Source organism: Macaca nemestrina, unplaced genomic scaffold (genome assembly GCF_043159975.1).
Source record: "Macaca nemestrina isolate mMacNem1 unplaced genomic scaffold, mMacNem.hap1 Scaffold_47, whole genome shotgun sequence".
In the NCBI taxonomy this organism is placed as follows: domain Eukaryota; kingdom Metazoa; phylum Chordata; class Mammalia; order Primates; family Cercopithecidae; genus Macaca; species Macaca nemestrina.
Genome location: NW_027257676.1, coordinates 40939 through 56124, shown reverse-complemented (window position 1 = coordinate 56124; position 15186 = coordinate 40939). Strand labels below are relative to the sequence as shown.

The window sequence follows — 15186 nt, the reverse complement described above, 5'->3', positions numbered from 1 at the left end:
GGAACTGTTTGTCCAATTAAACCTCTCTTTCTTCCCAGTCTTGGATATGTCTTTATCAGCAGTGTGAAAACAGACTGATACATAAATGAAACAACAAAAAGTCAAAAACTGTTACATCTGCTTTTCCTTGTGATTGCAAATGGATATGGTGCCTGTGATACCTCACATTTATTACATATCACGATTTTTGAAACCTCTCACTGAGAAATATTGGAGTGTAAGTGTACATTTAAAGCAATGACTTTTGTGAAATGTGAATATTTACTATCACTCATAGTTCATTTATTTTCAGTGCACTTAACTTTTATCTAGGGATCATAAACAAGTGTTTTGCTTTCTTATTGTAATCAAGTTTATTGAGGTGTAATTTATGTGTAATAGATTGCATCCAGTGTACAGTTTGATGAATATTGACTGTTTAATATGCCTGTAAGATCACCATCACCATCAAGATACAAAACACTTCCATCACCCCAAAGGCTTACATGTACCCTTTGACTAAATGAATTTTGATAATGTGTATAAGCCCTTGATATTGAGCAATTTGGGAATAATTTCTGCTGAGGACTTTTTGCTAGTTTCATTATTTTATTTACTTTATAAATTATCATAAGCATTAATATCTTATTTTTTTTCCTTGGTTATTTGCTTTGATTACTGTTTTTCCGTTAAGGGTCCTCTGTTTGGTCTTTCCTTCTCTTTCATATCTGTTGGAGCAGAAAGACCAAACAATGTTTTCGTGAGCTCACATAAATGAGATAAATAGAATACATTTGAAAAAACATCAAGACTAAGTTGCCTCGAAGGGAAAAAAAAGTCACACCAAAAAGAAGGTGGGAATTAGTGTACTTGAGTATGGAAATTGATTAAGCAATAAAAATAGGACAATTACTTTTGTAATTCAGTTATGAATTATGCTTAAAATGTGTACTTTATTCACTTTAATTATGACATTTGATTTTAGAGTTTTTCCTTCTCTCAATTATCGATACATTTTCTAGGGAAGGCTTTCTCAAATATTTGTTTTCGTCTGACATTTTATAATCATGGCTCTTAAAATCGAAGGATGGATTTTGAACAGTCAATTTCTCTCAGCAGTGTAAAATGAGTCACATGGGTCACATTTGTCTTGAGTCCCTTCAAAGACTGGAATGTGAGTAGAAATTGCAGAGCAACTTTCCCACGGCACTAATTGCATGTGAAGGACAAGACACTTCCATATTGTAATACCAAATATAAAATAGTGCAAAAAAAAAAAAAGTCTCTGGTTAGAACTGTTCCATTTGTCACATGCCTTCTCATTTATAAAACAAGAATTTTCTCTCTTCTCTCACCCGGTTGGAGGATCAGCTTTATTTTTCAAAATTTGGATGGAAATCAGTCTTCAGTCTGCTCTATCTGAAAAGAGAAAAATGCTTGCAACAGTTTGAAACCCTATAAATTGGAATACTTGATGTCAGTTATCTAGGATTTTTCTATCACTCCTCTTCCAACCTCCCACTTCTCACTGATGAGGGTTTCTTACTTTGGGGGGAAGAATACATAGCAACTGTAAAAATGTAAAATAAAGCGAGTTCATCTGATTAGTCTGCAATCTCTCTCTTTTCGTTTGCATCTGGAAATTCTCAAGTAGACACATGGAAACTTGTAGCATGCATGCTTTCTCCCTGTGTGTCTGCATATTCCATGCCATTTTCCAGCCATGCTTGTCTTTTATTAGGAATTAGATGGTCTGAATGAGAATAATTTAAAACATTTTTTAAAAACTTTATTTTTTTAGGAAGAGTTTTAGGTTCATAGCAAAATTGAGATAAAAAAACAGAGATTTCCCATATATCCCTCCTGTCCCCCTCACCTGGCCTCCCTTATTTTCAACACCTCTGACCAGAGTGGTACCCTTGTTGCAATCCATGAGCCTATACTGACACATGATTATCACCCAAAGCCCAGAGTTTACTTTAGGGTTCCCTTGGAGTTGTATATCCTAGGGGTTTAGACAAATATGTAATGACATGTAGACAGAAAAATAAAAATTTGAGGTCAACATCTCACCTTTCCTGTTCAGTATTAAACATGAAGCAACTGTTGTGCCTTTTCCAAAAATAGTCTGCCACAAGGAGCAATAAGTAATCAGAATTTAAAGGGGAGGAAAATGGAAAACTCAAGAGGCCTGCTTTACATGAACACACACATATTTTATAACTTCTCTTATACTTTAGAACATTATTCCACTGGATTCTGGATTTCTAGATATCACATGAAAGTTCAACTGTAATTAGGAAGTACTTAGCTTAGGGTGAGGCAGGGTAGCTTGGGCTCTGTTTGATAGAATTGAATTGGGTCAACTTGCGATGCATCAAACACTCAGAGCAAGTATTTTTTTGGGAATCATCCACCTGAACAGGGAAATTTTCTAATTTGCACTAAAGTGCAGTACACGCTCTCAGAACATGAGGAATTGAAGACAATCACACTTCCCCTCTTTTGTAGCAAAAGGATTTTTTTACACCGGAGATCTCTGTTGAATTATGCCTAGTTGGTATTATCCATGCAGATTATAAATATGAGATGTTTTGATCCAAGAAGAAAAGCATTTTTTTGCCTTTTTCTTGTTTTTGTTTTCTTGCTTATTTTTACTTGCTTGTTTTCACTACTGTACCAGTCCAAGGAATCACTGGCCAAAAAGGAGGACACAGTTATAATTAGGAAATAAAGGAGGCTGGCGGGAACTGGAAAGACGTGAATAAGTGGTTCATTAAACTGAGAAAACTGAGAAAGCAAAGCTCAGGGAAAGCAAAGCTCACTACTAAGAAAGCAAAGTTCACTACTGAGAAATTGTAGTGGGGTTGGGAATGGGGTTGAAAGAGATGCAACTGTATTGTAGACAAGAGAAAGGCCACTTCAGGCACTAACTCATAAAGGCAGTGCATCTGCCCTGGTTTTCCTTTCATGAACAGCTAAAATACTAGGTGGCACTGGACATGGTGAAAGCACATAATAGGATGAGGAGGTTGGTTTTGAAATTTGGACTAGGTCAAGATTTCTGGCTCATAAAAGTTAGTTGATCATGGAGCAGTCAACGTTCACAATGGGTCTCAGCAGCTAAGTCAGGCAACGGGGAAGATATTCTTTACTTCTCTTGGGTAAATATGTAGAGGTGCATTGGCTTGCTTATACGGTTGGCATTTGTTTAAATTTTTCATAAACTTCAATTGTTATTTAAAGTGCTGGCATAATTTGACACTCCTATCAGCAGTGTGTAAGACCTCAAGTTGCTCCATATACTTAATAATACTTGGCATAATCAGTCTTTGATATTTTAAACATTATAATAAGTATATAGTGGTATTTTACTGACATTTGTTTCTCTCTCACTATTTTCCTCTTGCTTTTTTTTTTTTTTTTTTTTTTTTCTTGTGAGACAGAGTCTTGCTCTGTCGCCCAGGCTGGAATGCAATGGCGTGATCTCGGCTCACTGCAACCTCCGCCTCCCAGGTTCAAGTAATTCTCCTGCCTCAGCCTCCCGAGGAACTGGGATTACAGGCCACCACGGCCGGCTAATTTTTTTGTATTTTTAGTAGAGACGGCGTTTCACCGTGTTAGCCAGGATGGTCTCAATCTCCTGAACTCCTGATCCACCTGCCTCGGGTTCCCAAAGACCTGGGATTATAAGAGTGTCCACCGTGCCTAGCGTTTCCTCTGTCTTTCTTTCTTTTTCTTTTTCCAGCACTGGCACAACATGCACAGACTTCGAGGGCACAGGAGGACAAATGCTTAGGGTTCCATTCATATGAAATGCCCAGCACTGGCAAACCCATACAGACGGAAAGCAGCTCAGAGGTTTCCAGGGGCTCGGGGGAGGAGGGCACGTGGGGAGCGAGTGCACCGCATTTTCACGGGGTCTTCTTTTGGAGCGATGGAAGTGTTTTGGAACTAGAGAGCTGTGATGATTGCAAAACATCGTGAGCAGAATGCCACTTAATTTGTACGCTGTAAGAAGGGCAGTTTTAACTTACGTGAATTTTACCTCAATAAAAAGGGGTGAATCCCCCACCAGGGACAAGCAGAAACAGCAGCCCACGCAGAGACACGACGGAGAGGCCAGGCTCTGGATCTGCCTACCGGGAGGGAGAAGGACACCCATGCCCCTGGGGCTGCTGTGAGGGAGGAGCGCTCAGCACAGGGCCCAGAAACGGGGCAAGTGAAATATTTGCTGCATTCATTACCATCCCCAGACCAGCAGGGCGGCCCATGCAGCTCAGGCTAGCAGCCCTGTCAAGGGAGGCCCCGGGACGACCCAGGCCACGCCTGTGGCCACAGCTCCTGCAGTGGCCAAGAGCAGAGCCAGAGTGGGGAGTCAGGTGGGTTCAGCCCTCCCTCCCTGGCTAGCTCATGTCTCCTCCCTGGGCCTCACCTACCTCTGGGAAGGGGATAGAGACCAGTCCTCTAGGAAGCTTCCAGCACCAGAACCTTTCTGCACCTGGAGTCTCTGGGAAAGAAAATCAATCAATCAACCTATGGATCTACCCACAGGACCAGTGGAGAGGGAGGCAGGATGGTGCACTGGGTAAGCCGTGGTGATTAAGCTGACAGACAGGGGTTCAAATCCCAGCTCCTCCACCTCCCAGCCCCCCACCCTCAGGCCCCAGCTACCCTAGCCAGCCCTTCCGTGCCTCAGTTTACCCACCTGTAAAAGTCAGGTAATAATCGCCACTATCCCGTAGGGTATTGTGACGATGGAATGAGTAGTCTCACTCTGTCGCCCGAGCTGGAGAGCAGTGGCGCGATCTCGGCTCACTGCAAGCTCCGCCTCCCAGGTTCACGCCATTCTCCTGCCTCAGCCTCCCGAGTAACTGGGACTACAGGCGCCCGCCACCTCGCCCGTCTAGTTTTTTTTGTATTTTTTTTTTTTTTTTTAGTAGAGACGGGGTTTCACCATGTTAGCCAGGATGGTCTCTATCTCCTGACCTCGTGATCCGCCAGTCTCGGCCTCCCAAAGTGCTGGGATTACAAGCTTGAGCCACCGCGCCCGGCCGCCCTCTGTCTTTCTTACTTGATTTTGTCTTTTATTGATTTTCTATTTAATTTGATTATTTTCTTTCATTTGATTATTTTGGTTTTCTTTTGCTTTAAGTTTCTTTCTAATTTCTTAGTTTGCTTTTCTAGCTTAAGGTGGGAGCCAAGGTGGAAGCTGACTCAGATCTTTCTTCTTTTCTAATGTAGGGTTTAGTACTATAAACCTCCCACTAACTACTGAGTTACCTGCAAAGTACAGATTTTCATTTGTCGTACCTTCATTTTGATCTACATTCAAATGCTTTCAAAAAATTTCACTTTTGAATTCACCTTTGACCCATTGATTATTAAGAAGAGTGTTAGTTTCCAAATATTTGGGAATTATTAATACTTTGTTAATGATTTCTATTTTAATTGCATTGTCATCAGAAATATAATTTCAATGGCTTAAATCTTTTCAGATTTATTGAGAAAGTTTTGATAACTCAGAGTATGATCTATCTTGGTGAATGTTTTATGTACACTTGGAAAAGTTGTAAATCCTGATGCCCTTCTTGTTTGGAATATTCTATAAATACAAAAAATTGGTCTAGTTGGTTGATAGGTTATTCAAGTCTTCTTTATCCTTTTTGATTTTCTATCTCTATTTATACTATTTGGCATGAGAGAGAAGTATTAAAATCTCTAATTATAACTAAAGATTTGTCTACAACAGAATTTTTGCTTGCAGTTCTATCAGATTTTGCTTCAAGTATTTAAAAACTTTCCCTAAGTACATAAATGGAAAGAACTGTTATATCATCTTGATTAACTAACTTTGTTGCCATTGTAAGATTATCCTTTTTATCTCTATTAAGAGACTTTGCTCTTAAGTCTGTCTACTTTATCTGATAATAATATAGTCCCTCTAGCTTTCTTTTTGATCAGCGTTTGCACGATATATCTTTTTACAACCTTTTACTTGTATTGGTGTTTTTATACTTAAAAAACATAATTTTAAAAGCAGTGTATATGAGTCTTGTTATTTTTATCCAATCTGATAATCTCTGCATTCCAACTAAAGTTTTTAGACCACATAAATTTAACGCTATTATTGATAAGATTGGGTTTAAATCTACCTTCAAGCTATTTGCTTTTTATTTATACTATCTGCAGGCAATTATTTTTTTTCTTTTTTCATTCTTCTTTGGCATTGAGTACATTATTCAATTTTTCCCTTTTTTGTTGACTGATTAGTTGCTATTTTTGATGTTTTATTTTAATGGATACTTTAAGGTTTTTAGTACACATTTTTAACTCTTTACCATCTACTTTCAAGCAGTGTTATGTTTTTCCCATAGAGTGTAAGAACTTTAAAATAATGTATAGCTGACCATTGAATAATGTAGGATTTAGGGATGCTGACCGCCTGTGTAGCTGAAACCAAATATAACTTTTGACTTCCCCCAAATTTAACTGCTAATAGCCTACTACTCACCAGAAGCCTTATAGATAATATAAACAGTTGATTAACACTTATTCTATATGTTATATGTGTTAGATACAATATGCTTACAATAAACCAAGCTAGAGAAAAGGTAATGTTATTAGGAAAATTATAAGGAAGAGAAAATATATTTACTCTTTATTAAGTGGGAGTGGATCATGATAGAAGTCTTCATCTTTGTCCTCTTCATGTTTAGTAGGTTGAGTAAAAGGAGGGGTTAGTCATGCTGTCCTAGGGGTGGCAAACGTGGGAGAAAATCCATGTATAAGTAGACCCGCAGAGTTTAAACCCTTGTTGTTCAAGGGTCAACTGTGCTTCTACTCCCCACCCACCAGACCTTTATGCTATTGTCATGTATTTTGTTTCTATATATGTTTGAAACAACACTTAAAGTATTATTATGTTTATTTTAAATGGTTTCTTATTTTTAAAATAAGATTTTAGTAATAAAAGTCACTACATTTATCTACGTAGTTACACTTTCTGTGTTTTTTCATTCCTTTAGGTAGATCCAGGTTTCAACATAGTTTCATTTTCTTCTGCTTGAAGTACTTCTATTTTTTAACATTTGTTTATGCCACAAGACAGCTGATGATTATTAGTCTTCGTATGTCTGAGAAACTATTTTACTTAAATATTTGAATGATATTTTTGCTAGGAATAGAATTCTATGTTGACAGTTTCTTTTTTGTCCTTTCAGTACTTTTAAAGACATTACTCTACTGTCTTCTAAGCTAGCTTTCCTAAGAGAAATCTAGAGCTATTACCTTTGATCTTCTGGACATAACATGTCTTTTTTCCCTGAGGTGCTTAAAGTTTTTCTCTTAAACATATATATGGTCACATTCTTCAGAGTACATGATGTTATGTTCATTTTTCCTCAGTCTTTTTTTTTTTCCTCTGGCTCTTATTTTGGATATATTTATTGCTATATTTTTAAGTTTACTAGTCTTTTATTCTCCAATATCTAATCTTGTGTTAATCACATTGCATCTTTTTCATCTCAGGGATTGTAATTTGTAATTTTTGACTTAGATCTGAACCTTTCTTATGACTTTTATGTCTCTACTGAATAAGTTCAAGATGACTTTTAGATTTTTGAAAGTATGAAATACAGTCATAATAAATGTTTTAATGTTCTTGTCTATGAATTCAATTATGATAATCATTTGAGTTTGTTTCAGTTTCTTGATTTACTAGTATGAGTTGTATCTTCTTGATTTTTTGCATGGCTGTAATTTCAGACATGAATTTTACCTTGTTTGATATTGGATGTTTTTATATTTCTTTAAATAATTTTGAGGGGCATATGTGTGTGTGGGTGAGAGAGAGAGAGAGAGAGAAAGAAACAGATTCACTATATAGAAACCATTGAGTCCTTCATGTCTGGTTTTAAGTTTGTTAGGCAAGACAAGAAATGCATTTATCTGGGTTTAATATATTTTTCTAGCTGGTGAGGCAAGACCTTTCTACTCTACACAATGTCCCCTGAAATAAGATGGTTTGGGTCTGAATAATGATTACAGATGCTGTTTTGGCACTGTGTGGTTTCTGGGCATTTTTTCTTCTAATCCTTTTGGATGGTTCTTCTCCCAGTCTTTGAGTATTTTCTCCCATGCACGTACTGAGCAGTACTTAGTTGAATTCTCTAGGAGATGTTTTTTGCAGTATATGAAATTCTTTCTCTGTGCAGCTCTCATTTTCCAGTGCTTCCGTCTGTCTACTTTAATCTCCTTAGCTTCCCCAGACTTTGGCTCTATTTTTTCAACCCAGGGAGGCTGTGGACTCTGTGTGAGTTTTCCCATCCTGCACTGCTCCTGAAAACTTTTTCAGGCAATTAGCTGCGGTAAGTGTAAAATTTAACTGCTTTCTTTCTGTCTTACTGTCCTTCATTGACTGATGCCTGATGCCTTAAGTGTCATTATTTAATATATTTTGTTTAGTTTTTCTGTCCCTTCTTTGTCTTGTTTTTTAAAATCTTTGTTTTTATAGAATTTGAGTTTTGTCTAAAACACAAAGTGTGATTCCTAAAATCTTCTCAGTTGTTTAACAAACCATGTAAAAATTATGCATTTTTAGCATTTTAAATGTGATGTTCTGTCTTTTGTATTGATAAGTATTTTCATAAGCTCATCTTTTTCCCTTATGTATTCACTCCTAAAAAATGTCTAGTAAAGACTGGTGTCTCCACATGTATGTACCCAATGTATTTTCTTTTTATTTTATTATGGCACACCTGATTGTTGTTATAATTATAATCCTGGACACAGAATGATAGAATCAAAAGCACAGGGTATCTCAATCAGGTGTTTCTCTGCACAGTGGTTTTCTCTATCTTAGGTGAGGCCACTTTACTAAGGCAAGGGTATCTATTTGACACTACCTTTGTGCCAGGGATATCTTACAAATAAGCCCAGATTACTTTTTAGTGCCATTGTCCCCTGCTTCAAAGATAAGCCTATACTGTGTTGACAGGCTTAGATACTGCTGGAGTAGCCAAATAAAGTCCAATTATGATTCTGTCTATATCTCCATTTGTCTTTTTATCCCAATTATTTGAGAGGCATACTCCTGTCTCTTATGAGAGAATATTACATGATGTATGAGAGAATATAGTCTCTCTAACTTTATATATAGAAGAGATTTAGCATTATGCATTGCACATCAGAATCTTCAGAGCTGATACAGGTATTGCTAAATTATTGGTAATTAAATCTGAATCTAACACAAGGGTGCATATCCAAATACACATCACTTTCTTTTTTAGGAGCTATTTAAAGCTAATTATATTTGAAACTGCAGAGGGAGACAGGCACTCATTTATTTTCTCTCTTTCTCCCTCCCTCTCTCTTTCTAAGATTCTACAAGCTAAGACAGAAAAGGAAAGGACAACAGAAAACAAAATAATTGTTATATCACTAAAACACAAATTTCTATAACAAAAGGAAAATGTTATTATAGAAAAAGCCAGTGGTGCTTTGAAAGAGTACAGTAATTAAAGAATATTAACCTTCAGGCAAATTAGAACAAGAAGTTTTTTCTATTTCCACTCACTCAGAACAAGAACTCTCCTAAGAAGAATGGTATAATTGAGGAGACATGTGAAACAAAAGCATGCTTCCTTAACCAAGAAATGGTAGGTACAGTGTATAGAACCAAACATTACTCTTTTGGCCAAAGGCTGCTTCTAGGGCATTACAGATAATGAATATACTTCCCACTAATCGACTATGATTCATCAACTTCATAACATAGGGGGACAATATTTTCTTGTTCAAAGAGAGAATCTCTTGAAAGTTTAAGCCAGAAACAATTAAAAGTTACACCAGACACAAGTAAAAGCCAGATATCTCATAAGAAAACCAGAATATGCTCACCATGTTAAGGCATTACTTTGATTTGGATTTCTCCAACTCAGGAAACAACAATCACAACTTGTGGCATATTGGATAAAGTGAAAACTTTCCTTTATGATTTGCAGAGCTCTTCGTAATCCTGCTCCACTTCACCTATCTATTATTCTACCACTGTCAAGTTCTCAAGGAAGAGAAGAATTAACATGAGCTTTGTAGTGTGACCATCCTGGTAATGAATCATGGCAGCCTTTCACTTCAGCCAAGATCTCAGTGACGATGGGTGTCAGGCTATTATCTTCAATGTGAAGACAATGATAGATGACTTTCTAGGTTCTCATCAGCATGTGATTTAGGATACTTTTCTACTACCAAGACAGAGTAGTAGAAAGATAGGATCTCTTTTTCCTGGGGTAAGACATTTGGTATAATCTGGGCATGATCTGGAGAAATAACTAAGAGAGGAATGTCTGGCTTATGGGAAGTAGAATTCAGCTCACGATATTAGAAAATATCAGGGTGAATCCCATGCGCTGAAGGTTGAGGGCCTCGAGTCCGATTGGGAAATATGAGTTAGTGGCAGTGAAATCCAATATAAACACAGTCAGTTGGCCTATTATACTTGTGTAAAAGAGTAGATAAGAACAAATTATATGGAAAGGCTTCAGCTGCAGATGTCTGGGGATCACTCATTGTGCATAGAGTCACTGGGGCTGACTCGAAGGATGTGCACACCTGAGGTTGCTGATAACCACAATTCTGTCTTTGTCTTTGACTTTCAAACTAAAATAGATTTGGATCCTGTGGGCTGCTTGGGAATAAAGGTGAAAATATAGCTGTGAAAAATAAGTGAAGAAGAAACAAGACAAGCTAAGAGCAGCACATTTTTGGACAGATGATACTCAAAACCTACCTACCGATATATTAATACAATAATTTAGAAAGCGACTTGGGATTTATTTGAGCAGTTGTAAGTTTCATAGACAATAGAAATTTTAAAGCTAGCTGCTGATTCACTGTCCTTTTATTTTAAAGTCAGGTAGCACTTATTTGTAATGAGAAGCGTATAGATTTAGTCTCTTCTTATCTTCCTATCAGAAAACTTAATGTTGAATCCTTCTAGCTCACAGCTGGACTGTGAACATTGATTACTCTCATGCCCTGCATAGATTTGAGAAATTGTCTTGAATTTTTATTGACTTTATGTGGAATGGTGAGTTACACTAATTAACATGACAAAACTTTGCACTTTGTGGCTTCTTATTTCTGTTTGTTGTAGATCACCTACATTGATACTTCTACAGTTTTCTAGCATTGCATTTGTGTTTTATGGCATTCACTTAGAAAGCCATTAATATAGAGGAAATCCATCTGCCTTTGAAAGGATGTGTCTGTTTTTCTTTTTTTGTTTGCTGTCATTTTTTCCCTCTTTAATTTTTGTGGGTACATAGTAGATGTTTGTATTTATGGGTCACATGAAATATTTTGATATAGGCAAGCCATGCCATCACATAGGGGTCTATTATTCTTAATGTACAGCTTTTAAACATTTTCTTATACAATTTTTTTTTTTGAGATGGAGTCTCGCTCTGTCACCCAGACTGGAGTGCTGTGGCGCGGTCTCGGCTCACTGCAAGCTCCACCTCCTTGGTTCATGCTATTCTCCTGCCTCAGCCTCCCGAGTAGCTGGGACTACAGGTGCCCGCTACCACGCCCGGCTAATTTTTTGTATTTTTAGTAGAGACAGGGTTTCACCATATTAGCCAGAATGGTCTCGATCTCCTGACCTCGTGATCTGCCCGCCTTGGCCTCCCAAAGTGCTGGGATTACAGGTGTGAGCCACCGCACCCAGCCATTCTTATATAATTTTAAAGCTGACTGTGGTTTATAGCTTTGTTCTGTCTTTCTTTGTCCTCTCTTAACAAATACCTTCTAGATATTGCTTTAAAATGGAAAGTTCCTGCCCATTACTGACTTAGGTTACCCAAACATTTACTCATACGCTAGTTGGAAAGTTGTCATCATTGTTTCATTTCAGGAAATAGAGGCAAACTTGGCGGATTAGTCATTGCATTAATAAAATGGAAGATTTAGCCAGCTTTTAAAAAACTGCACTGGAAACTATGGAGCACTGGGCACCCTAACAATGAAAAGTGAGGGCAGGGGAGGTGGAGACATTGAGATTTGTTTTCTCTCTCTGGCTATTTGAAGCTGCATTTTTCTTTGAAATTTTTCTTCTGGAAATTATATTTTGCTTTATTATACTCTCACATTACCAGACTAATTTAAAAAGACTTCTTTTTTTTTTTTTTTTTTTTTTTGCATTTTACATATTTGCCAGGTATGTTCATGGATTACTTCATAAATTATTCCATGAACATTGCATTTTAAAGCTAATGCTGTTGTTTTAATATTTCATTTTTCTATGTGGAATGCTAAATCCCTTCTGATAATAATGTATATTTTATATATTAAAAATTAGAACATATATATCATATATTTTTAAAATTTTTTATTGTGTCCTCTGTAGAGTAGCTATTTTGATGATCAAAAAACTTGTAAGATTAGCAGGGCAATTATTTTATCTCAGTTATATAGATGAGAAAACAGACACATACACACTACATTAATGACCTGCTGTGTTCATACAGCTATTATCGGATGGAGTCAGAACTCAAACTCAAGGCACAATGCGGTCTGGTAAGTGCCCCCAGTCATAATCCACTTACAAATGCTATGATTAATTTGATTGTGTAAGTTTGTCATATTTGCAAACTGAGACAAAATATGTTGAACATAGCAAATAAAGAATAGTGTAGTTGTTGGAGTATAAAAGATCTGAACATTAACCCTGTCTTTGACACTTGCTAACCAGCTCATTACTAAACTACTTTAAGTGACTCATATCTTTCAAATGAGCATAAAATTCTTTCCAACCTCATAAAATTATTATGAAAATTATAAGAAACAGTGCACATAAGGTGCTTAACATAAGTACCCAACATTGGTAAACAATTAATTATAGATTTCATTAAAGTTTGAATCTAATATAAATGGGCATGTTATAATTTACTGGTCATTGTAGACTAAGATCTAGTTTTTTCCTTACCTCCACTAAAATCCTCCCAGCTTGGTGGACCACTTTGCGTGTCACATTTCCAGCACTCTCTATGATTGGTAGTCATTTTTAAGGTACCGGCTGTGAACTGTGTGTTATCTTTTCATGTATTCCTCCCTTGTCTCCTCAGTTAAATTTTGCTTTCCGGGCCATGGCTAATTCTGTTTTACTTTCTTTCATTGATTATAGTACAGGGAAGGGACCTTGCCTCCCTGATATTATACCATTCTATGGTAGAAGCATGACAACAATTTTGTGGATGATAAATGAACAACTAGGCCTTAGGAACCAAGTAGTAAGTGCCAGGCAATGTGTGATTGCATGGTCTCATACCACATGTTTCCATACTACATGTTTTGTCTTTCCTCACAGAGGGTAAAGATGCTAATTTGGCTCGGTTTGAATCTCTAATGTGTAACACAATCTGGAAGTGATTGAGTTTACCTATAATTAATTGATTCCTTTTTTTTCCTACTAGGCAAAATGGGAACTTGAGATAGTATGCAGTTCAGTAATTGAAAAGAAAAAATAAATTTCTCTATAAATAAGCTTTCTGATACGTGCTCTTAGCACACACAGTGTGTATGTGTGTGTGTGCGCGCGTGCACGTGCATGTGTTTATTAAGCCATAACTATGGTAATTATGTGCCTGATTGATAAATATTTTTGACCCTCAGTCTTCTGGGAACATAGGATTGTACTTTCTGGCCTTTTAGTGGCTGACTGAGACCGAGAATCATAATTGGAATTGACATGGTTCCCTTCTGAGACACAAGACTTAATTCGTTGTGTAAGATTTGCATGAGTTCCCTTTTGCCTCCTGCCATGACAGCCATTGACACTGAGTAATAGCTTTTCCATTAGCCTGACTCTCTGGGTGTCCCATTCCAGCACAACCTTGCCCACCCTGACTAGTACAAAAACTTAGAGAAGTTGAAATTAAATTTCTCTTCAGAGCAAGGTGTTAATGTGTACAATTAAGTGTATTCTGCCTACATCCCCCGACACAGGGTATAACGACACTGAAGATCAATCCTTCTCAGACATGCGCCACTTACAAATTCTTCCTCAGGGAAAAGTGAAAGCAGAGCTGCCTTGCCTGAACTGAGAGGTGGAAGATGCACTATTCAGATTTGAAAACAATCCTTTTTTCCTAAAAAAATTGAAAAGTGTTGTTCCTGATAGAAACATAAGGATATATATTGCTAGTACTTGAAGGCCACCTGTTTAAGCTGTTCACATTATTCTGTCTTTTTATCTGTACTACAGATTTACAAACTATATGTAATTATCATCATTTCACAAATCAAGAACCTATCAATCTCAAATATGTTAACAATTTTGCTCTTCTCAAATGACCAGTACATTTTTAACCACAATCCCAACACATACCTATCTTTTAAACAAAAGTCTTTGATTTCTCTATCAACTCATTTGGTAACTACTGTCTCCAGCCAGTGGAGGCACAAAAAAGAAGAACATCAGCAGGGGATCCATCTGCATGGGGTTCTTTTGAGGCCCTTAACTTCAGCGTTCAGATTGGTTGGCAGGCTTTAATGTTTCACAAACAATGAGAAAGTTTAAGAGTTTTTAGTACTTACAGACCCTGAGGGGGTACACTGTATGCCTGGAGGCCATACACAGGAGGTCAGGGGGGTGTAAACAGGGGTGAGGGTAGAGCCTAGCAACTAGCAGTATCTATTTGGAATAGGCTGTGGGTCACTTTATGTTCACCAGCAAATGCCAGAATGATCCATTGAAGGGAAGCTGCAGCAAAGCTGGGATCCCAGTCTGTTAAGCAAGAGAGATGTATTTAAGTTGTGTCTTTGGCCACATCTTGAGTCTTTTGGGTGTGAGGTAGAACTGGAAACTGTGTCAAGGGTCACTGAGCCCTGCCTTTGGCACAAGAAAGCTAACCAGTATTCAAAATGCATGCAGAGGCAACATAGAATTACAAGCATCTGCTACAACTTGTCTGACTCTACATTCAATAGACACATTTTACACCACTCCATGTGGTCTCTCATAGAATGGAAATATTTCTGGAAAGAAGAGATCCAAGGTTAAGTCATTCTCCTAAAATATAAAACATCCTTTGGAAAGAAAATATTTAAAGATTATTAATAATCACCCCAAGCAACACTCTCATCAGTAGGCAAATTAACTTAATGGAAAAGGGGTGTGGTTAAAAAAATATAATACGTCGGTATATC

At 37.2% G+C, this 15186-nt stretch overlaps 1 long non-coding RNA gene across 3 annotated transcripts; it reads right to left on the bottom strand.

Moving 5' to 3' along the window:
• Window positions 1-341: 341 nt before the first annotated feature.
• LOC139361397 (uncharacterized) lies at window positions 342-6729 on the bottom strand. Of its 3 annotated transcripts, none has more exons than XR_011618970.1 (5): window positions 6638-6729; window positions 4419-4489; window positions 4017-4118; window positions 1335-1398; window positions 342-707 (listed from the first exon to the last, which is right to left on the bottom strand). It is a non-coding gene; the product is annotated as an uncharacterized lncRNA (long non-coding RNA). The 3 variants fall into 3 exon arrangements; XR_011618968.1 differs by having other exon boundaries at window positions 4028-4118; XR_011618969.1 differs by lacking the exon at window positions 342-707 and having other exon boundaries at window positions 1292-1398.
• Between the last annotated feature and the right edge of the window lie 8457 nt (window positions 6730-15186).